The 24,463-nt window shown below is 40.6% G+C and overlaps 1 long non-coding RNA gene across 1 annotated transcript in view; it reads right to left on the reverse strand.

Moving 5' to 3' along the window:
• Window positions 1-24,463, reverse strand: part of LOC132350306 (uncharacterized) — a 107,443-nt gene that overhangs the window by 69,624 nt on the left and 13,356 nt on the right. The window contains exon 2 of the long non-coding RNA XR_009497886.1: window positions 23,318-23,458. This is a non-coding gene — a long non-coding RNA (uncharacterized LOC132350306). The remainder of the gene's footprint in view (window positions 1-23,317; window positions 23,459-24,463) is intronic.

The following is a 24,463-nucleotide window of genomic DNA, read 5'->3' on the forward strand; positions in this document are numbered from 1 at the left end:
CAAATTCTCAATTTATATTTTAAAAGAGGGAGCTAAATATGGTCCTGCCAAAGGTCTTTATGCTTACTGTTCCATCTGCCTAAATCACTCTTTCCCCAGATATCCTTTACGTTCACACCTTCACCTATGAAGCTTTTGCTCAAATGTCACTTTCTTATGAGGCATCCCCTATTCAAAATTGCACCCCCGACTGCCAGCATTTCCTATTCCCCTTCCCCACCTTACTTTTCTTCTGGTACTTACAACTATTGGCTATACTATATTTTTTCTTATTTATTTGGTTATTGTTCATTTCTCCCCATTAGAAGGCAAGGTTCATAAGCTCAGGGAACTTTGTCTCTTGTGCTTACTGCTATATCCCTCACACCAGACTGGTCCCTGGAACAAAGTAGGAATTAATTATTTGTTGAATTAATGAATGAATAAAGATATGCTCAAGTCTATTACAATAAAAGAAGTGCAAGTCAAAACAAAACAACCAGGTTTTCATTTTGACTTTGTAATGGTAACCTGTCAAAATCAAAATATATGAATCCCTCCCTTGATGCTAAAGCCTATACAGGGGTTTTATTCTTATAACTCAAGAACCAGACTCTTCATCTTTGTCTCCAATCCTGATTATGTAGTGCACTTTCTTTATTAATGATGTCACTGATGTCTAGTTCTTGACCCCTCCTTCTCTCTCTCAGTGTCTCAATGCATGCTTATCTGGATGACTCCAACTGTTTTTGGTTTCCCATCTCCAGCCTTGTCCGGTGCCCCACTAACCAGAAATATAGCTCTGCACCTGCCTCTTCCATGTTCAGATGCCTCTGTGGTCTGTTCCTCGCCACAGCAGTCCAGGTCCTCCATGATCTAGTCAACTGCCCTTCAGTCTCCCCCCGCTAAACATGCACAGGCCAAGTTCCAGTCTCCTGAACATACCCAGAACTTTCTTCCTTTATAGTAGTTCGGTGTTCTTTTATGAGGTGGTCAGTTAGGTATGGCCACAAGAGGGGCACAGGAGAAGCTCAGGAAAAGCAAGTGTGTTATAATGACTGATCCTAGAGACAGAAGGCACGCCACACCAGGCAGGGCCATGGGAGGAACACCATGGTTTTGGTCAGCCGGCAGATGACAGGAGCCAGAGGAAAGCCAGAACTAGAGCCTTTAAGGGGTTTCCCTGGGAAAGGCCAGGCAGGCCAGGGGAGATAGTTTAGGATTGGCTAGTTTGAATAATTTTGGCAGGCTCTACGCCTTCATGGTGGTTCCTGGTTGCCTGGCACCTGGCCCTGAGATGATTAAAGCAGAAGAATGTTGCCTCCGGGGGTGTAGGGGCCAGAAGAGGAGGTAGGGCTCTGGACTGGTAAATTTGCATGTCAAAGGCCTGCTCGCAGCTGGGTCTTTTGCTATCTCTACTGGTTAGCCCCAGGAGAGGCAGTCTCTACCCAGCCGGAAAGGTTTGTAAGATGTCCAAACATCATAATATATAGAAAATGAACAATATAAACAATATAGTACTCTGTCTATGCTGTTTTCACAACCTACAATACATTTTGCCAAACATTCCCTTTTTTCCATATCTATTATTGAAACTGTATTTAGCCTTTAAGTCCCAGTTCAAATATTAGTTCCCCCTGGGAAGTTTTCTGATTTCTCCCAGCAGGAAACACTATTTCCCGCTGTGCTCCCATAACACTTTGTAATTTTCCTTTTACATCCTGCCTTGGTAATTTGTGTACTGCGTTATTTCACTTCACAGTGTTACCCCAGAGAAATGCTGACCCCCACTAATCACCCTGTATTTGCTCCTGTTCAGTCTATGAAATGAGGAGGGAAATGGCTCCCGTCCCTCTCTGCTAACACTCTACAGATGCTAGGAGGCAGCTCCTTGGCTCTGTTGCTGTGGTAGGTACCAATGCTATAGAGCAGAGCCTCCCTCTTGCAGAACAGTCTTCAGAGTTGCTGAAAAATCAGCCATGGGAGACTTAAACTTATGAAAAATTTCTGCATTCACTTTATTTGAACATCACAGAGGTCAGTGTGATGGAAAATCGAGGGTGGTACAGGAACTCTGTAGCTTCCACCACAGGTTAAGGCAGAGAAACAGTTTTTACACTATCCCTCACCAGGCTTGCTCTGTGATTGACCCTATGTGATTAATCCCCTTGGTCCTTCCAGAGACAGGACCTAGCAGGAAACATGTTGAGACATGGATACTATGATATTCACCTTATGTGGCCTCTTCTACCCCAGCTCTTTAGTGAGAACACTGATAGTACTATTGAGAGACTGGAAATATTAGACTTTTAAAAGACCCATGGGATGTAGACATGTACCCAAAGATGCTGGGTCTCATGCCCTTTCCTTCCAGCCCAACATTAGAGGGGCCCTCCCAGAGCACACAGTGCTCTCCAGGATTGGTGGGGGTGAAACTCATTCGAGTTATGCTGAATGTGGCTTGTCACTCCAGAACCTCATTCCCTAGATGTGTTCTCTTTCAGAGGCTCTCCCAGTGGTGTGCTAGTAAATGTTTTATAACTGGCTTGGGGGGTAGGGGTGAGGAAGGCCCCGATTTATAGCACTTGCCATTTTCCATGGTGTAAATGCTCACACAATGGCCAATTTCGTGACTACCAATGCACAGTCACTGAATGGGGAGCTGGGAAGAGAGGCCCACACTGGGCTCGCTTTAACTGATAGGAACTGGCCCTAGCACATTTCTGCATTCTCTGTCTCTGTGCAACTGGTTCTGTCTCCAACCAGAAATGCCTCTGTGTGTCAACTCTAGTTATGGACACTGAGTTCTCCCAGGAATCTCCCCAGCCCCCATGCAAACCTGTGGATGCACAGAGTGAGAAGTGGGAGTGCTTGTCACCATTGTTGCCTACTGTGCATGTCCAAGAGTGTATGCCCCGATCTCAGCCTTGGCCCACTTGACAAACACTGTTTCACACATTGCTAGTGCTGACTAAATAAATACTGATTGCTACTAAATACTGATCCTCAAGCACCTAGCCTTGAGGATCTCAAACTGGCTGGTGTTAAAAACCGAATTATTGGGGGCTTCCCTGGTGGCGCAGTGGTTGAGAATCTGCCTGCCAATGCAGGGGACACGGGTTCGAGCCCTGGTCTGGGAAGATCCCACATGCCGCGGAGCAACTAGGCCCGTGAGCCACAGTTGCTGAGCCTGGGCGTCTGGAGCCTGTGCTCCGCAACAAGAGAGGCTGCGATAGTGAGAGGCCTGCGCACCGTGATGAGGAGTGGCCCCCACTTGCCGCAACTAGAGAAAGCCCTCGTACAGAAACGAAGACCCAACACAGCCATAAATAAATAAATAAATAAATAAATAAATATACCTTTAAAACAAACAAACAAACAAACAAACCTGAATTATTGGGTTGGCAAAAAAATTCGTTCGGGTCTTTCCGTAACACCTTATAAGCATATTTGCCATTTAAACAAATTGTTTAAGATAAACTTCCTTAGGGATTTCTGAGTCCTTCTGATGTCCTTTTACAAAATGCTTAAATGAGGATCTACTCTAAACAACAAGTAGAACTAGCTTTTGACCTTTTTAAATAAACTAGAAGATGAACAAATTTATCTAACTGTTGGTTAGATAAATGACAAGTTGGGAGTCAGTTTATTACTCTTCAGCTGTGTGTGTGTGTGTGTGTGTGTGTGTGTGTGTGTGACTCCCTGGTTATCCATATCTTAGTTTTCCACAGTTCAATTTATTGGGGACATTGTAACATCAAATGTGCCATTCTTCTAACCTTTCTGAAAGTTTCAATAACTGACTTATAATGTCAGGGGGAGAAATGAACTTCTTCTCTATTGATGGGTTTGGGGCTATTGTCTCTCTTTTGTCTATCAGAAACTAAGAGAGTTTGAAGCTGGATGTTTTGTCTACCACTAGGAGTCATAACTGGAACTGGGGAAAAGTTAAAGTTCTGGTGTTTTTGCACTAGCACTGCTTACCATAGAGGCTTACTCAGGTTCCAGCTCAGTTCTGCTGGCATGCTTAGAATGAGGTGATGCTAAGGTTATGGTGAGTGTGGGCCAACTCCTAGGTGAGGGCTGATTGGAGCCAATCACCAGTTCTCAAAGGGCAGGTGGTAATAACTGAGCAAACTCTCATGAAGATCAGTGACATTTTTACATTTATGTTTTTCTGGTAATGAAAGAACTAGTCACTGAAGGAAACTTACAAAGTACAGGAAAGCATAAAATCATCCCAAATCTCAGAAAGAGCAACATTATAAATAAAAACATTATAAAAAAGAGTTAACATTATAAATAAAAAAATTAGACTGATATTGTGTGTGCATAGTTTATATGAATCTTGTCATTAATATTCTTAATGTGGGCTTCCCTGGTGGCGCAGTGGTTGAGAATCTGCCTGCCAATGCAGGGGACACGGGTTCGAGCCCTGGTCTGGGAAGATCCCACATGCCGCGGAGCAACTGGGCCCGTGAGCCACAATTGCTGAGCCTGTGCGTCTGGAGCCTGTGCTCCGCAACAAGAGAGGCCACGATAGTGAGAGGCCCGCGCACCGTGATGAAGAGTGGCCCCTGCTTGCCGCAACTGGAGAAAGCCCAAGCACAGAAACGAAGACCCAACACAACCAATAAATAAATAAATAAATAAATAAAAATTAAATTCTCTAAAAAAAAAAAAAAAAAATTCTTTATGACACTATATTATTCTATCATATGAATTACTGTAGCTGATTTAACTCTTACTATTCAACATAAGAATGATTTCACTGTGATAATAAAAAGTTAAAGAACATCCTTGTATCTAAATCTTGTCTATCTCTTGGATGATTTGATCGAGATGGAATTATAGATGTAAAATTGTTAGATAGAAAAGTAAAGACATTTTTAAGGTTTTTGTTTTACAGACCTGAAATTGCTTTTGAAAAAGGTTTTAAAAGATTGTATTTCCATGAGATTTTCATCTTCCCAAGAAAAGGGTGAAAGCCCTTCTTATTTTAAGATATATAATATAGTATAAATAATATAATATAAATAGAATGGAATGGACCCTTGCAAAGTTTGTATCTTTTTAAGCTTTATGTGCCATAAAGCTAATGCTCTGGAGAGAACAGGAAATGTTAGGTTAGTGACATTTTATAAACAATCATTCATCACTCATCACCAAAGTGCAAGCTGCCAAATAGGAAAGAAAAAGAGATGCCAGGGGGCTTCCCTGGTGGCGCGGTGGTTGGGGGTCTGCCTGCCGATGCAGGGGACACGGGTTCGGGCTCTGGTCTGGGAAGATCCCACATGCCGCGGAGCAACTGGGCCCGTGAGCCACAGTTGCTGAGCCTGCGCGTCTGGAGCCTGTGCTTCGCAACGGGAGGGGCCGCGATGGTGAGAGGCCCGCGCACGGCGATGAGGAGTGGCCCCCGCTCGCCGCAACTGGAGAAAGCCCTCGCGCAGAAACGAAGACCCAGCGCAGACATGAATAGATAAATAAATAAATAATTAAAAAAAAAAAAAAAAAAAGAGATGCCGGCAAAGTTTCTGGGGCTATGCAAATACTCAGCTAACCTGGATAGCTTGTTGGGTGGAATTTCTTTGGTTATTTTTCTTTCTGCTGTAACACCAAGCATAAGGTATCTGACAAACAAGATGTAATATGACAAATAAGGTGTGGCCTTAGGTGTATTCCTGAATGAGTGGCTGTCACACCCGTCTTCTAAGTAGGTGGTAATAAGGATTAAGAGTCTAATCCTATCATTTTGCTGCTGTTTTTATTTATCATGTAGGGTGTAATTATAGTGTTTCCTTTTTAAATGGCCCTTAATGTGTTTGGCCAAGGGGGAAAACCAAAGCTGTCAGTAAAAGTCAAGTGTTTCACTGTCTGTCTCTATTATGTTCCCTGGTTGCAGTTTCAGCAGCCCTGCCTGGGAGGACTAACTTTTTACAAATAGGTCAACAAATCTATTGATTTTGACCAATATCCCCAGATTTTGAAAAACACAGTGGCCTTCCCCCTGCCCGCTCTTTCTTATTACTTATGAAATTATTATCAAGTAATGATGCCAATAGTATTACTAATAGAAAACACTACTGCTCTTAGGTATCCTTCCTGAATATTCTATGCAGAAACAAAGATATATGTATGTATATGAACACTTAAAAACAAACCCACATGGATCCAGACTACATACATGCATACTGTTCTTAGTTCACTTTACAGTATGTCCTGAACCTCTCTTTTCTATCCTTTCCTTTTTATTTTTTTAACAGCAACACAGTCTATGCATATCTCTAATGTAATTTTAAAAATTGGTCCCCTACTGATGGATATATCGTGTTTTTGATGGTTTCAATCATTGCCACATTGTAGATCCCAGGATACTTTTTGGAGTGTATGTTTATGATGAATTTATAGGTCTAAGGGTATGTGTCACAAAATAATCTTTCAATGATAAGGACAAAGCATAACAGAGAAAGAGCTTCTGGATATAAGAATAAAGAATGGGTAATATTTTAAAGAGGGTTTCACAAAAAGAACCATCTGATAAATTTTCCATTCTGCCATTTTAACTGGAGAGGCTTAAGTGCATTTGTTATTTTTTTGTTGTTGCTTTTTTTTTTTTTCTTAGTACCCTGTGCAAACAGAGACTCCAATAATGATATTGAGATCCAAAAATGACACTTAAAAAAAAAGAAGATTTGATGTAGAGGAAAGAACAGGAGACCCAAGGTCATGTTACAGTTGGTCACAAACGACATTGTGATCTTGGACAAATCACCTTTTGAGATCTCAGCTTTCCTGTCTGTAAAGTGTTGGAAGATCTTTAAACCATCTCTTAGAATGGTTATATGTGATTTACTGCCACTTAGGCTTCTAGTAGTATTGTTCATGAGCAGATGCTGGTCAGCTCTGGAATTCATGGCCCTTTGAACATGGGCTCTGTTGACGAGGAGGTAAGCCTTTGCCCAGATTAGCACTGCTGGATGCTGAGAGGCAAATAGAAGATATTTTAGGAGAATATTTTTCATGTTTTCCACATTGCCTTTGTGATTTGGCCCAAGACATATGTTCATCAGCTCCGGGAGGAATTTGAGCCAATACTCTACTTGACAGCCCTCAGAATCTTCCATAGTAAGAAACAATCTTAGGGATGATAGAATGTCAGTGTTGCTCCTATGTTTTGAACAACTTTGGTCTTTTTCACCTTGGAGTCTGATATTCAGAAAGTATTTCACTGAATGGGTGCCCTGGTATTTACAAACCTAGCATAGAAAGACTGACCATTGACATTTTCTGGATTCTCTTTCTAAATCCCTCACTTAAACAAATAATTAATATTTTAAAATTCCTTAAAGGCCACTGTCTTTTTAGACCACTGTGAGTAAATTAGTACTTCCATATTTTCAACTTAGTGCCATGCTAGGTAAAGAGTGAATGCTCAAGAAACAATAGTAACTATTACTATTATAGTGACAGAAGCTGAGCAACTTTGCAATAGTGAATCAAGATAAGGTTCAAGGCCTGAAAGACTTTCAAATATATCAGTAAGACTGAAGAGAATCTAAATAGAAAACATAACTTCTTTATCTCAAATAGTATTAAAGAAAATCAGTTCCCAGAAGATTTTATTATTAGTTCTAAAGTTTACATCGAGCCCTCTCGCAGTACCCCTAAACTAGGCATTTATTTCTATTTACTTTTCATTCATCATGAGATTTAGCAAATCTAAGGATGTGTCCCCAGCAAAACCACTCCACACTTTGGGCTTCCCCTGAAAGCCCAGATCACCAGGGAAATTAAACCAAAAGAAAGTACAAGTTCACCCTAGATGTGGGATGTTCCTTGTAGGACCTACTGTTTGATATTGCTAAGTTCAGCTTGGATTTCTTGGAGGAGGGATAAAAACGGTGAAGGAAAAGGCTAGGATAATTCAAACAGAACCAACGAGGGCTTCCCTGGTGGCACAGGGGTTGAGAGTCTGCCTGCCAATGCAGGGGACACGGGTTCGAGCCCTGGTCTGGGAAGATCCCACATGCCGTGGAGCGACTGGGCCCATGAGCCACAACTACTGAGCCTGTGCGTCTGGAGCCTGTCCTCCGCCACAAGAGAGGCCACGATAGTGAGAGGCCCACGCACCGCGATGAAGAGTGGCCCCCGCTCGCCGCAACTAGAGAAAGCCCTCACACAGAAACGAGACCCAACACAGACAAAAATAAATAAATAAATAAATAAATTTATTAAAGAAAACAAAAACAAAAACAAAAAAAACAGAACCAATGAGTTACTAACGAGCTTAATGAGCTTTAGGAGTTTGCTGGAATTTGGCTTCCTAAAATGAATTCCCTCAGACAGTAGACAGATGACTCACCAACTTTGGCTATCAAGGCGGGCTGAGTCATCTAAAGTCAGCCGAATCATCTGCTTTCAACTCTGTTTCATAAGAATTGGGGCTGGTTGGATATTTCTGTCTCTTTGATTGCGAATATTAAGCATTTAAATATATGGAGAATATGATATCCTTCTTAGGAAAAACTACATAAATTTCTCATGCACAGATGGACTGCATTAGTAAAAGCAGATTAGTAATTGTTTTTAGTTCCTGATAAAAAAAAAAAAAAAAACCAAACGAACAAAAAACCCCCAAAAAACCTGCCCTGAACACCTACCTTGCTATATTCTTTACTCACCAGATAAACCAAGTGATAGTTGATGAGAAACCAGATAAGGATTTAAGAGACTGATGGCTGACTCCACAGAGCCATAAAACTGGTTCAGAGAACATCTTGAGATGTCATTTGCAGGGTTTGCTTTTAAAGTCTGAATGTTATTCTGGACCCCACACACATTATGAGTAGAGAGTTTTTGGAAAAAAAGATGTTTCACAATGAGGGAATGTTGAAAGAAGTCAGCTAACATTTTCCTCGGAAACACTGAGGACATTTTTGGGTGCTCAGTTCTCCTGTTGCATGTGTTTTAAGAGTTTTTTGTTTGTTTGTTTTGTGTTTTTTTAGGAGGATGTGATTTAGTGGAGGCAGCTTGGCGTAAGAGAAAGAATCCAGGTCAAGGAACATGAAGATTCTTGAGCCATGTGACCCAAATGAATAGCCAGGCCTTTCTAAGCCTCAGTTTCTTCATCTGATAAGTGAAAGGGTATGTTAGATGTGTGTTTCCCAAACTTGCTTGAACATGAGGATCACCTGGGGCACTTTTTAAAACTACGGACATTCCCTCGCCTCACCCAAGCCTATTGAATCTGAATCAGCAGGGTGAGGCCTGAGAATTAACATTTTAACCAGCCCCTTGGGCGATTCTTATGTTCAGACAAGTTTGGCAAACACTGTATTAGTTGATCAGTAAGATATCTTTCAGCTCCAAGATTGCTCAGAGGATCTTTCAAAACACCAAACTATTTTTTTCCTCCCTCAAAACCGGGGAAGTAAGAATCAAATGTAAAACAAATCAAGGTACGTGGTAGGTAGAGAGGTATTGGTGAGGCTGGTCTGCTACTAAACTATAATGCATAGGAAGATGTTTTGGGTACACTCAACATTAGATACTCATCACCTGCATGTTGTTCCTGCTCTAAATTAACACCTCCTCTCAGGAAGAGCCTGATCAATTCATTCACCCTGGAGTTTAAACAGCTCAAGAGCCTCCTTGAATTTTCTTTCTGATATATTAATAAGATCTGAAGCCAATGGAATGGAAGCATCAAGAATCTCAGCAAGCAGGGCAAGCACTGAAATCAGGCACTGACCTCACCTACTCAGAAAACTGTACTGAACTGTTTCCACATGAAGCAGGAGAGTCTGCATCAGTTCAAGCATGGTGGAATAGGACATTAACCACCCACAAGGAAGTATACTAGAAATCAGAACAAAATTAGTGTCTCCATTGCAGAACACAAACTCTGGATAGCCTCCTTGAGCAATTTTAATCTCTTCATGAACCCATCAGCTAACAAGAGACGCTGGAACAAACTTGTTTAGAAGAGCAAAAGTTCGTAAGTCATACATTCATTCCTTCATGTACTCAACATTATTTATTGAGGAAATTCATTTATTCATGTATTCCACATTACTTATTGAGTTCTTCCATGCACCAGGCACTGTTCTATGTCCTCCCAATACAGCAGTGAACAAGATGGGTTCCTGAGTGTATTCTAGATGTTCCAGAGCTTGTATTCTAGAAGGTGAAGGGGATCAGAATATGCTTCCCCAAAATATGCCACTTTGGCATAAAGATTATTTTGTGCTGAACTAAGAAACAGCAGATGCAGGCAAAAGCTCTCTATCCCTCCCCATCTGTCTAAAGGCAGAGTATAAAATTCCCTTTGTGAAGATGTCCCCTCCCCCCTCTCCCATACCAGGAGGAGAAAAACAGCCTTAATCACCTGAGATGGAGATAGCGCCAAGATGAACCTGCACAAACAAACCTTACTGAAATAATTCTTATCTTCCATTAGTTTCCCCCATATATCTCACAATTTACTGCTCCTAAACACCTAACCCCCTTTTCCTTTGTTTTGTCACTTTCCCACAAATTTATTGTTTTGTTAAAATGGTATATAAGCTCCTGGATCTAACTGCTTCTTTGGGATTTTTACTTCATTTCTTGAGGCCCTCCCATAGACGTATGAAATAAACCTTTTTCTCTTGTTAATCTGTCTTTCGTCAGTTTAATTTCCAGGACCCCAGGGACAACCTAAGAGGGTAGAGGAAGAGTTTCTTTTCCCCCTCCTACAAAGAGGACATAGACAATACATAAGTGAACAAATAAATAAGACCATTTTAGAGGATGGTAAGTGTTACGATGGAAACACAACAGATAAGTGGCCTTAAAGAGTGATTGTAGGGGTGAAGTATGGAGCCTGCTCTGTCGGCCTTGCTAAGGAGATTTGGGAAGGACTATTAGACATGACTTTTACCCACCCCCAGATGAGTATATGTCTCTGTTTCTGGTGGGTGAAATAACAGAGGTCCAGAGAGAACAAAGGACTAAGGGAATGGTGAGACTAGAGCCCAGGTTCCTAGTGTTTGGAGGTAACTTTCTTCTAATAAACTTGTTCTTCTGAATGATACCCCCAATGAAGAGGTTTTATTTTTGCCTCACAGATACCTTAGATATATTTCTCTGAGTCCTTTTATATTTATTGCTTGCTGGGGTTTACGTGCTGAAATAGGTTTAGAGATCTGGAGCAGTGTAAAGATCTCCATCCTAAGTGCTGAGGAATCTGAGCCCATTTTCAAAAGATTAAGGGACAACAGGAAGCCAATAATACTGAGGTATTATAGAATTTTAACCTCCCTCACCTGACAAAGACTATGAGAAAATGGTTTGTTTCCAATCAAGGAAGATCTGGAATAGTTTAATCACCAGAAATGAAAGCAGTCCCAATTCTCATCCATTTGGTTAACTAGCATGGAAGTTATTTTTTTACCATGGACCTTTACAGTCACATTTCCATCCAGACTCCTGGCAATGCTCAAATCCTTCCACAACAAGAAAACAAAGAAACTCATTTCTTTTCAAACATGTTGACTCAGTCTACTCTGTCCTGTTTCCCATAAGCCAAGTGGATGAATGCTATGCTCAAATATGATGCTGTTTTTGAAATATTTACCAAAAAGATTAGTTGTATCAAAAGTGGTTTTTCAGCATTAGTACAAGACAAGCTACCCATTCTAACAGTCCTATGTCATCTTGTACTTCTTTTTCCTTGATACTTAGAATGTAAGATTTTATATCTGAGGCTCATGGAAATTATTACTTCTTTGGTGGTTGGTTTTGTATAGTGTAATACTTTAAGACTGTAACTTTCCTTTCTTTACCAGCCTAACTGACACACTAGTCTGAACATCTTTGAGGTTCACTTGTATACATATAAAGGAGCCATCGCCATCTGGTGTATCAGAGAAGATACTACAATTAGCATGTTCTTGTCAATTCTACTAGGCCAGCAGCCAATTTTCCAGATCTTGGGAATTTTCTTCTAGATAGATGGGAAAGTTCCAATGACCATACAAATTTAGTAGAACAAAATCTTAGTTAACTGATACTAAATTAACTAAAATCCTTAATTAAATTATTATTCTTTTGGTGATTCGAAAAGAAACCACAGGGTGGTTTGTATTTAGGGTGAAAAAAGTAACTGGCAACGAAATAACTAATAATTGAGATTTGGTTAAATGAGAAAATTCTAGAATATGTTCAGGTTATCAATAATAGCACTTAAAATGTAACATTAAGAAGAATAATTTTGATGCCCTACAAGACTTTAGCCATTAATTAGTTTCACTGCTTCTTAAGACAGAATGATTTTCGTCAATCAGTTTTTAGTCATTAGGAGATAAATGTTTCCTGAAGCCTTTTGAATTCTGCCTAGCACCCTTGATGACCAACACCATTGTACTTACTCAGTTCCTACCTGCTGAGTAGTACCAATCATTGCTGAAAAAATAGCTAATTGGAATCCAGTAAGATCTAATCCCACAGTTGGTCATCTTCTGCCAGGAATTTAGTATATCTGAGTAGGCTGATTTGTGAAATGGTGATAATAGTAGTGTCTATTTCATAGGTTAGTTAGGAAGGTTATGTGCCGAGTTCAATGAATGGTATATAATGGATGCTCAAAAAAAATGTTGCTAGTATACACACACACACACACACACACACACACACACACACACACACACGCCCCAAGCATTTCAAACAAGACCTACAAGCAGATGATCTTCTCACTTCAAACTCTCTTATAAACTCTCTCTAGCTAAGTGGGAGAGTCAAATGCCAAACTGAATTGTATGGATGAAAAGCGTGTTCTCCACTCTCTTAGTGCTTTCAGAATTAGAGATCATTTTGGATGCTTTATTTTGTAAAAGCCTTCCTCAAGTCTATACCCATAGATACAAATATAGGTGTCTGTGGGTGTTTTGGGGGCTAGGATTGGATGGAGGCAGGGAAATGCTGAATTCACTTAAGCAACTTGCTGTTTTGCAACTAATGATTTGTAAGTACTGGTTTGGCTTGAATTTAACCTTTTTTTTTTTTTTTAATGTAGTTTGCTGAAATTCATCTAAAAAAGTTGATCTGTATCAAGCTTTAGGGTAACTTTTTCATGATTTTCTTGCTTTCTGGAAGATCTATTAATGTCATAGAGTAAATGTCAAATTTTAAACAGGAAAACAATATTCCACTTGAAGAGGCTTTGCGAATAAATAGCTATTTTAAATCTTTCTTGGGAACGGGTTCCATAAGCAAGTGAAATTATAGAAGCAGACAAGGTTCAAAGGGAATTTTAAGCAAGTTATTTTCATCTCTAGCTATATTTTCCAATAAGTTAACAAACAGCCAGATTATTAAGGCAAGGTGTAACTCATAAACCTTTTTCATTCTAAATTTACATGTATGTATGTGTGTGTATGTATTATATATATTTCAAAGGTTGTGAGATTGATAGCAAAAGCCCTGTTCTGCAAAAGGCCTCTGGCTTCTTTCCTTTCTTTTGAAATTAACCAGAAATGTGGAGCCCTGACAAGTACATTCTTTACCACTAGGGGGTGACAGCTGATAATGAATCAGCTTTTCTTAATGTGAGACAAGCTATTGGCTTTGTTCTATAGGTGTTCCAATAATGTTTCTTCTTTACCGATTGCCTGGTGATGTTTGGTTTGATGCATTTTCTTTGCTGAACATGCTCCACACCCAGTATCACACCTTTTGTCGTACACAACATGGGTCTGATGGAAGGATAGCTAGTGCTGGACAGCTCTGTAGATTTCAAATAAATGTCTGGAAAATTAGTTAACAAATAGGAATATTTATTTATTCATGCATTCATATGATAAATATTGAGAGTTCACAGGCCCTGTGACAGGCACTGGGGATACAATGGTGAACGACAATATAACATCTGTCCTCATGGAGGTTTTATTGTAGCGGGAAAGATGACAAAAACCAGGTAAACAAACACATCCATAAGATAACTGTGAGCCTTAACAAGACCTATAAAGGAAAGCAACGTGAGGGTGAGATACAGACTAACTGGAGTTAGAGAAGAGATACCACATTAGATCAAGTATTACTTTATCTAAGGCTTTGCTATTCTCCACATAACCAGCAGATTTCAGAGACACATCATGCCCTACTTTGGTTGTTTTCCACTTGCATATATTCTGGCAAAATTCTCATAACTCAGCATTTTGGTGCCTTGGAAGCTTGAAGTATCACTGATGGCTGATCTCTAGCACTATCAGTACATCTTTCCCAGATACTTAGAAAGCTTCATTAGGAGAGTCATCAAATGGAAACAATATGCCTGTCTCCTTTCTATTCTGCATTACAGAATGGAAACTTCTGTAACTGACTAGCTTGCATCCATTCTGTCTAAATAGTTGGAACACTTCTTAAGAAATATCACACACACACACACACACACACACACACACACACACACGCTTCACACAAAAGATATTGTTAATGTAAAGTTAAAGTCATTTAGCATGGAAAGTGAGAAAATTGTCCTAATGTTGATATAAATATTGGTAAGAATATCACCTTACTGCTATTGATATTTTTGCACATGTTTTCTAGTCATTACAGACCACTTAATGTCATTTCCTATTTTGAAATTTCTTTTCTTACTTGAAAGGCCTTCCTCCTTTATTCTCTTATCAATTTAAGTCTGCTTCATCTTTCACCTTCTAATGAGTCTGTAACTGTCTCTCTCTTTAAATATCCCTGCATACCACGTGTATTCCTTCCTTTTGTTTATTCCAGAACCACTAATGTAATTGAGCAATTGGTTAAATAATGTATTCTTAGGATTATTATAATCATTTCATCTATGTTGAAAAAAAATGTTGATCCCTTCCTTTGCCAGCCTCCTTTGCAGCTAGGAATGAGACATGTGACCCAGTTCTAGCCAATGAGATGTAAGGGGAAATATACTGGTACCCTACGAGAAAGATATATTCTCCATGTCAAAAGGGAAAAGATATATGTGGAGGCTCTCTTGTGGCCTTGGCTCTTCTATTGCCCTTCCTTTGCATGAGGTTATGAAGGATGTAATATCTGGATTTGCAGAACCATCTTGTGAACAAAATGGGAAGCCCAAGAGACTCTTGGAGTTGCCAACCCAGTGCTCTTAACAATGTGGAGCTGCTGAACTAGGTCTGGAATGACCATCCTCCAGCTTCTTATTATATAATTTAATTTAATGCCTTTACTATTTGCACTATTATTAATTTGGTGTCCTGTTCCTGGGAGCCAAAGGGACTCTAACCAACACAGTACGAATATTAAAATCCCTCAGAAATATCATCTCACTTTTAATTTTGATACTCCTGAGAACTTGGTCCAGTGCTTAATACAAAGAAGTAGCTAAATACATACGTGCAATCTACATGTTTTTTTCTTTGTTTTCTCTCCACCTTCTCCCCCACCAAAGAACTTCTTGAAAATTAATTGCAGATTCTTATTTAAAAGACTGCTGAATTGGAATAAGGAACTTTTCCTACATGGGTCCGTTACAGAAGATGCATATATGTCATGATGTAGCTTATGTTCACTTTGCCATGGCAAATTTCAATGATTATGAACTTCATAAATGCACGCTTTTAGAGGGCAGAGGTCTTTCTTTTTCATCTTTATATATACCAATGCCAGCCCTGTGCCTTGCAGAGAGTATGTGGACAATGGGTGAGTAAGTTGGGGAAGAGAGGAGGGAAGAAAATTAGAAGTAGGAAAATGCATTTGGCTACTTGAAGAGTATGAGATAGATAACTGTAAATTCATTGAAGCAGAAATATTGCCTTATTCATCTTTGCATCTTCTACACTAGTATCTCTGAAAGTATAGTCTGATTATTCAGAACCGACTGGAGCTTTGCTAGAATTCACATTCCTGGGCCCCACTCCAGAACTCCAGAGAGAAAGATCTCTGAAAGTAGATCCAGGAATCCATGATTTTGCTCACTTGCAAATCATTGCTCTAGTGCCTAGCAAGGTATTTTGTATATGCTAGACATTCAGTAAATAATAGAATGAATAAATGAATGATGTAAAGATAGAACAATCTCTCAAACTCAGATATAGTCTCTAAAGTCATTCTTTTAAAACCTAATATTTATTTGATGAGGCAGAATATTTCATTTAAAAAGTAGAAAAGTCCCTTTTGCAAGTGGGCAAAATATTTTCTTTCACAACCAACATGACAAACTATTAAATGATACACTTGGTCTCAAATATAAATAACTTGAAAGCAAGAATAAGATTTCTTTTGAAATACTTGGGGAACTTCCCTGGTGGTGCAGTGGTTAAGAATCCGCCTGCCAATGCAGGGGACACGGGTTCGATCCCTGGTCCGGGAAGATCCCACATGCCGCAGAGCAACTAAGCCTGTGCGCCACAACTACTGAGCCTGCGCTCTAGAGCCCGCAAGCCACAACTATTGAGCCTGCGAGCCACAACTACTGAAGCCCGCATGCCTAGAGCCCGTGCTCCACAACAAGAGAAGCCACCTCAGTGAGAAGCCTGCGCACTGCAGCAAAGAGTAACCCCCATTCACCACAACTAGAGAAAGCCCACATGCAGCAACGAAGACCCAATGCAGCCAAAAATAAATAAAATTTAAAAAATAAAATAAAATACTTGGGCACTTAGAAATGAAGACAAAACATTCTAGGTCCCCAACCCCTTAAATATTCCTGTCTACTTCTCCATGACACTTTCCCCCATGTACTCCTCCTCAGAACCTGGGCGTAACTTGATTTGGCACAGGTTCATTGAAGAATGAGTTCATTTTCTAGACAGGGGTAGAACTTATCTATAGAGAACAAAATGGTAAGCACAGATTCCTCTTCAAAGTGTAATCTGGCTGTTCCCACCTCTTCAACCCAAGTGGAAAGCTGAATCATCTCCATGACAGACACAGCCCCAGTTCTTTCAAAGCTATGGTTACAGAGATTTGTGCTTTCCTGCTTTGCTGAAATAGGGAAATAGGGGTATGCTACATATGATCTATCCTGGGATAACCATATCAACTGTATAAAGAGGCACCATCTGGATTCTTTCTATGCAGGAAGTGAGAAAGCTCTTGCTGGAATAGCTGATGTTGGGGAATCTGTTTTAACAGTGTGTGGTTTCAAAGAAGTGAGGAAGCATCTGTTTGGAGGGAGTGAAGAGGTCTTCTTTAGCCAAGTAGTTTGCACAACAAATTGGATGATCTAACCCCACCCTAGCTATCCAAACTTATCTCTCTCCTCTTAACAGAGTCAAGCCAGTTTTTTCCCCTTGGCCCAACATCCCATGTTCCTTACAGCCTCCATGGTCTTGCCCAAGATCTTTTGCCCCAGCTGGAATACCTTACTTTCTTACACTCTTGTCTTCCCAATAAGGAGGCTAAAGCTCCTAATAATCGAGTGGTAACTATATGGTAACTATGTGGTAACTACATACATTGTTTCCTTTAATCCTCACAACAACTCCAAGAAGTAGGTACTATAATTATCTCCATTTTATAGGTAAGTAATGGATAATCAAAGAGATTAAATTACTTGGCTAAGGTCATCCAGCCAGTATTGTTTGCAGAACTGAGATTCATATCCAAGGATGTCTGATTCTAAAGTCCATGCTTGGAGCCATTATGCACTCATTGGAATTGTTTTTGCGCCTCCAAGTCCATTGTCCATGAAGCCCTCTATCTATCTATCTACCTATCTATCTATCTATCTATTTATTTATTTGCCACACCGTGTGGCATGTGGGAACTTAGTTCCCCAAGCAGGGATTGAACCTGCGCCCCCTGCAGTGGAAGCGTGGAGTCTTAACCACTGGACCACCAGGGAAGTCCTGAAGCCCTCTTTTTAAAACTGATTATTATTTAAACCATACATATTGGTACTTTAAATAACAAAATCATAGAGTGTCAGAAAAATGACTTCACAGGCCATCTTGATCACCTCTCTTCTTTTATAGACAAGAAAATTGAGGCTCAGAAAGAGGCTGTTCCTGTCAGAGGTCTTACAGAACTCAGTCATGCACACAGGGCAGAACTTTGATGATTCTGGGGCCCCTTCCTAGAGTTTCTGATTCAGTAGGTCAAGTGCAAGGGCCTGGGAATATGTGTTTTGAAAATAGCTCCATGGGGCTTCCCTGGAGGCGCAGTGGTTAAGAATCCGCCTGCCAATGCAGGGGACACGGGTTTGAGCCCTGGTCTGGGAAGATCCCACATGCCGCGGAGCAACTAAGCCCATGCGCCACAACTACTGAGCCTGTGCTCTAGAGCCCTCAAGCCACAACTACTGAGCCCGCGCGCCTACAGTCCGTGCTCCGCAACAAGAGACGCCACTGCAACGAGAAGCCCGCGCACCACAACGAAGAGTAGCCCCTGCTCGTCGCAACTAGAGAAAGCCCACATGCAGCAACGAAGACCCAAAGCAACCAAAAATAAACAAACAAATAAATAAATACATTTATTAAAAAAAAATAGCTCCATGATTGGGTCCAATCATCAGGCAAAGTTGGGAATCACTAATATTCTATATCACTTGGTGTTTCATCTGTGTTTAATGTTTCAACTATTTCATCTGTTTGTCTTATCTCTCAAATATTACTCTTCGGAGACCTTGTTATATACTTCAGTATTCCTTACAGTGTCTAGCTAGGAAGGAGCTAGACATATTTTAAGTGCCTAGCAAATGCTTGTGAATCAAAATGAAGAAAGTTTTAGATACTGAGTATTTGATTAGGAGGTGGCAGGGAAATGGATTATGGCAATTAGGTTCAAGGCCATGTAGAGCAAACATTCCACGTGGGAGGCAAAATAGGTGATAATTATAAGATGTGGCTTGTTTCATTTGCTTCAGCTCAAAATGACTTGGAAGCCTAGCTGCACAAAGATTTCAGATAGCAGAGTCCTGACTTTCTTTTGTCTTCCCGAGCTGGGTAGACATGCTGAGTAAATGTGATCCCCAGATGCTCAGGACACGTCTTGTTCTGCTATGAACACATAGAACCAAGCCCTGGTGACACTCTTGCCTTGGAGTGGCAGAGCCTTATATGGAAGCAGAGTGCACTTTTCACTTTACTGGGGGATCTTTAAATAGCAGGGAACAGCAACTCAAAGCTTTTCAAAGAGCTACTTAAAGTTATTTTTCTCCATGACAACAGCCTGCCAATAAGGATAGAATTTAAAGAGCTAGGACCCCAAGAAGAACGAGAAAAGGAAAATTTCCCTGCCAAAATGAATGCTCAGAGATGAACCACAGCCGGAGTGTAAATTCTATACATTGACTCACAACTATAGAACAGATGAGATGAGCAATCAGATTGCATTCTTTAATTATCTGTGTGCAAAATCAGAAGGATATTTAAAGGTGTTCACTTGGTGGTAGATGGGGTGGAGGGAGATACTGGCGTATGCTATGATTTCTGGTGCTGAAATGATGGAGTCTTTTTTTTTGTTGTTACCCTTAAAGATTCAGAGGATTGATTTTGTTTTGGGTTCCTAAAGATCAACTTCTAAATAATCCTCCTAGCCTTTTTGTGCCTTAACCTTGCAAAAACACCTTTTTCTCTGCCTCATGTAATATGACTCCCAGGACAGGCTGTAGTGGACTCAACTCCTGATTCTCTATTTTCTATCAAATGAAAATATTCAGATGCTTTCTCAGGGAGCCCCCACAGTGTTGTTGTTGTTGTTTAAAATTAAGATTTTACTTTTTTAGAGCAGATTTAAGTTCACAAAGTGAGGGAAAGGTACAAAAATTTCCCATATACCCCCTGCCCCTACACATGCCTCCTCATTATTAAAATCTTCCACCAGTGTGGTATATTTATTATAATTGATGAGTCTTCACTGACACATCACAATCACCCAAGGTCCATAGTTTACGCTATGGTTCACTCTTGGTGTTGTTCATGCTATGGGGTTGGACAAATGTATAATGACACGTATCCATCATTATGGTATCATACACGGTATTTTCACTGCTCCAAAAATCCTCTGTGATCCATCTATTCATCCCTTCCCCAATCTCTCAACCCCTGGAAACCAGTGATCTTTTTACTGTCTCCATAGTTTTGCCTTTTCCAGCAAGTCACATAGTTGAAAATCACACAGCATGTGATTGGTTCCTATCACTTAGTAATATGCAGTTAAGGTTCCTCCATGTCTTTTCATGGCTTGATAGCTTTTATTTCTTTTTTGGTGTTGAATAATATTCCATTGTCTAGGTGTACCAGTTTATTTATCCATTCACCTACTGAAGGACATCTTGATTGCTTCCAGGTTTTGGCAACTATAAATAAAGCTGCTATAAACATTCATGTGTGGACATAAGTTTTCAACTCCTTTGGGTAAATACCAAGGAGCATAACTGCTGGATCTGCTGGATCACATGGAAAGGTATGTTCAGTTTTGTAAGAAACTTTCAAACTGTCTCTCAAAGTGACTGCACTATTCTGCATTGCCATCAGCAATGAATGAGGGTTCCTGTTATCCACATCCTCACCAACATTTGGCATTGTCAGTGTTTTGAATTTCTGGCCATTGTAATAGGTGTGTAGTGGTATCTCATCGTTGGCTTAATTTTCATTTTCCTGATGACAAATGATGTGGAGCATCTTTTCATATGCTTATTTGCATCTGTATAGCTTTTTTGGTGAGGTGTCTGTTAAGGTCTTTGGTCCATTTTTTAATTGGGTTATTAGTTTTCTTACTGTTGAGTCACATTGAGTTTTTATTTCTCTGTTCTCAGAGGACATCTTAATCCCCCAGGTTGGAGGGATTTATAAGATTTATCTTCTACTCCTAATTGTCCCCAAGAATAGGATACACTTTCCCTGATAACCTTCTTAGCCTCCAACCCCAACCAAGTCCTAGACCAACTCAGCAGCATTTAGAACTGATCAGTCGCAGAATAGTACAGACTCATTTTCTATCTGATATAGGGATACCCTCTCCAGTGTTCCCTACAAGTGCTCATCTGGACCTTAATCAGTTATAGGACTCCCTCTAGCTTGACAGTGGCAAGTTTCACCACTGACCAGTGCCAGGGATTACCATTCATTTAACAGATATTATTGGATGCATTTTATATGTCAAGCTCTGAGCTGGGCACTGGAACAGTGAATCAATCAGACAATTACCAACTTCTTCCTTAAGGGGTAAAAGTGGTTTTCCTATAATGACCAGCTCTAATTCTGCCCATTGAAACTATATAATCAGCTATTGTATTCCTTCAGAAATTTAAAGACAATCAGATCCCTCAAAGCACATTGGCATTCTGGTCACCCCTTCCTTCGTATGTGCTCCCATTGGTCAATGACCCATTCAAAGGAGACTGCTCACATTTCACCTTACTTCCTGGGCTCTTCTGCCTGTGTTGGATGGTCAGGGCTTCTGACAGTTGCCTACATCTGTGGAGTTACATTGCTTGACATGTTTCTAGACTCTAGAGGTGCAAACTTGCATATGTATATGTCCCTTGGGGAGAAGGAGTTAAAAACATTAGCTTCAGCCTGGGGAGTTGTTTTTCTTCTCCTGCTTTTTAACCAGAAAAATAGATGCGATTGTAGCTTTGAAAACTGAAATGCTAGCTTTTAAACAACTTGCAAATAACAGAGTTCAAGATTTCAAGGGGAAAACAGGCTCCATAAAAATTCTGTGACAGGAACCCCTACATTGTCCTTTTAGTTGTAAACTGAGAATAAGTGGTAACCAGAAAGTAATCGCCTCTAACTGCATTTCACTGGGAACTAATGTCCTTCTGACCAGTAAATGTTAACTTAGCCCCCAGGTACAGCTTGACTTTGAGGGAAGGGGCACATGAATTTGGGGCCAGGCTGTTACCCCAAAGCACACTCACTGCCACCCCTGACAAGGGCTTGCAGCTGGTATTACCAAGGATCAGGCAATTCTTCTGCTTTTAGACTTGGCTTCTTTTAGGGCTGGAAGCATCAGACTAACTCCAGGAAGAGCTGACCATTTCTCCTACTTCTCCTACTTCTCCTGACTGATTGTCCTCTGCTCCCACTTCCCACCTTGTTCTGCTCCCAGGATGTGTTCCCTGACTTCATCTGCCCTGCTCTTGGTCCAGGAGGCTGGCCTCTGCAGGTGCATCTCCTGGCTTGCCAGCTGGCTTCCAGCTCCATTTAGCCAATGAGAGGCCCAGGTGAGAGGGTGGGAAGGGAGAGAGGTCAGTGTATATCTTCCAAGCCCTGTGCTTTCTGCAGCATGTCTCTAGAACCCAATTACTTCAACCTACAGCTCCTGCCAAGCAGCCCCTAATCTAGGGTTCCAGTTCTTGTTTGGCTCTAGGAACTCTACCTTCTGCCCTGGGCTTTATTGGTAACGGCCTCCTATCATTAAACTTCTGGGTGCCTCAACCAAACTAACTTTTCCTTAATACTGCCTTCATCTCTGTCCTATCATTATACCCTCTTCATTAAAATCATCTGGAATAATTCTTTCCTGCCTGGGCCCTGACAGATAAACCTCCGGATGTTCAGTTCTCCTCTGTAGGTCATGGAGCATCATGCCATCAGCACCAGGGAAGCCTTCTTATCTCCTTTAGGCAGGTACAGTCTCCAGTCCCAGGACCAGAGGTTAGGCAATCTCAACCTGGCAGCTCAGGAGATTTCTGAACCCCACCTATTAAATGAAACTCTTCTGGGGGTGGGGCCCTATAATTTCTCCTTCTAAAAAAGACCCATGGAACAAGAATGGCAAAATAGTGATAATTGTTCAAGTTGGGTGACGGGTACCTGGGGTTCATTATGCCATTTTCTCTACTTCTGTGTATGTTTGAAAATTTTCATAAAAAAGAATTAGGTATGTAAGGTTCTAAGTTGAGAACCAGTGATTCAAAGTAGAGGTCTGAAATTTGTTTTGCTAATCTCATTATTCCCTGTTTCCATTAGCCTTCATCACACCATGGTAGGGTCTCCATCTGTGTAAACAACTGAGATGAGACAAAGAGATCCAGCATCTTCCATTTACTGTAGTCCTAGGTACCAGAGACCCAGGATCTCCAGTCCCTACCACACAGATTCCTTTATAGATGGGGGTTGAGCAGATTTGGCCAAATCCCTTGGTGCTTCTCAAACAGTTCCCACTCACACAGACATAGTTCGTGACCTTTAGCCAAATTCTGTAAGTATGGAATTAGAAAGTCCAAGTCACTACACTCTGGTGTGGCTCTCTCCTCTGTCCCTTCTTCTGAGAAATTCCTCAGAAGCCCCACAGTTCTATTTGACCCATACCAGAAAAGGACCTAGACTTTTGAGGAAAAAATTCAGGTTTTTGGACTCTGTTCCTGTGTGATCTTGGGCAAGACACCTACCTTTTCAATTTCTTTGATTTCTTTTATTTCATAGCATAGTAGTTAAACGCACATCTCTGGGTTTGAATCATAGTTCTGCCACTTCCTGGCCATGTGACTCAGGGCAAGTTGCTTTACTTCTGTATGCCTCAAGTTTTTCGTCTGTAGAATGGAAATATCAATGGAAACCACATCATTGGGTTGTTGGGGAGATAAAATGAGCTATCTGAGCTATCACGTCTAAAGGGAGTAAGTAGCATGATGCCTGGTGTACAGTAAGCTCTAAGTAAGTGCTAGCTGATGCTGTATCATTATTGCTAATTACATTTATATTTGTAACTTTGGAGGACTAGGCAGAAGGAAACATAGCAACAGTTTCAGATACAGAGTTTCCAGGGGTTTAAAAAAATCACAATAAAATTTGAGAGCTACTGCTGTAGATCTTGTAAATATTAATGGCTATAAAATCTGGAGTTTAAAAAGATCCATTCAAACAAGCCAGTGTGGCTGACTCCCTAGTTCCTAGTCATTTTGTATAGTTCTGGGCTTCAGCCCCTGCCTGGGTAGAAGGCCTGGCTGGATCTGGAACTGAGCTTCCCCTGCTCTGGCCTGGACTGACACAACAGGCCAAGTTACAGGGTTTGATGGGTGGGAGGTGGTAGTGAAGGGAAGAGCAGAGAAGCATTGAGAATGCTCCTAAATCAAATAGAAAAGCCAAAATGCCTAGATGGCCTTGGCTCCTGTATGTCCATTCTCAGCCAACTTGAGGACATACGGCTTCATTTAGTAAATCTGACCTCATGTTCACGTCAATTAAAAACTATGCAAATGTGTTTTGAATTTTCTAGGCAAGGGTGTATTACCTCCTAATGCTGACCATTAAAGTTCCTGATAAAATCCAATCTCCAAAAGTTGGACAGCAAGAGAGAGAGAGAGAAAAAATTTAGCCCTTTCAATAATTAAGCACAAAAAATATAGTAGTGCATAATTATACCCTAAAGAACAACTCCTTAAGTCCTCCCTTAACTGTGAGGAAAAGGCTAGCCAGCCTCTTTTCCTCACCTAATCCTCACCTTTTCCTAATCTAATCTAACCTAACCTAACCGAGACAACACCTGTAGTCTCCAGCTTACTTGTTTCAATGTTTTTTTTTTTTTTTTTTCCAGT

This window comes from Balaenoptera ricei, chromosome 16 (genome assembly GCF_028023285.1).
Source record: "Balaenoptera ricei isolate mBalRic1 chromosome 16, mBalRic1.hap2, whole genome shotgun sequence".
NCBI lineage: Eukaryota > Metazoa > Chordata > Mammalia > Artiodactyla > Balaenopteridae > Balaenoptera > Balaenoptera ricei.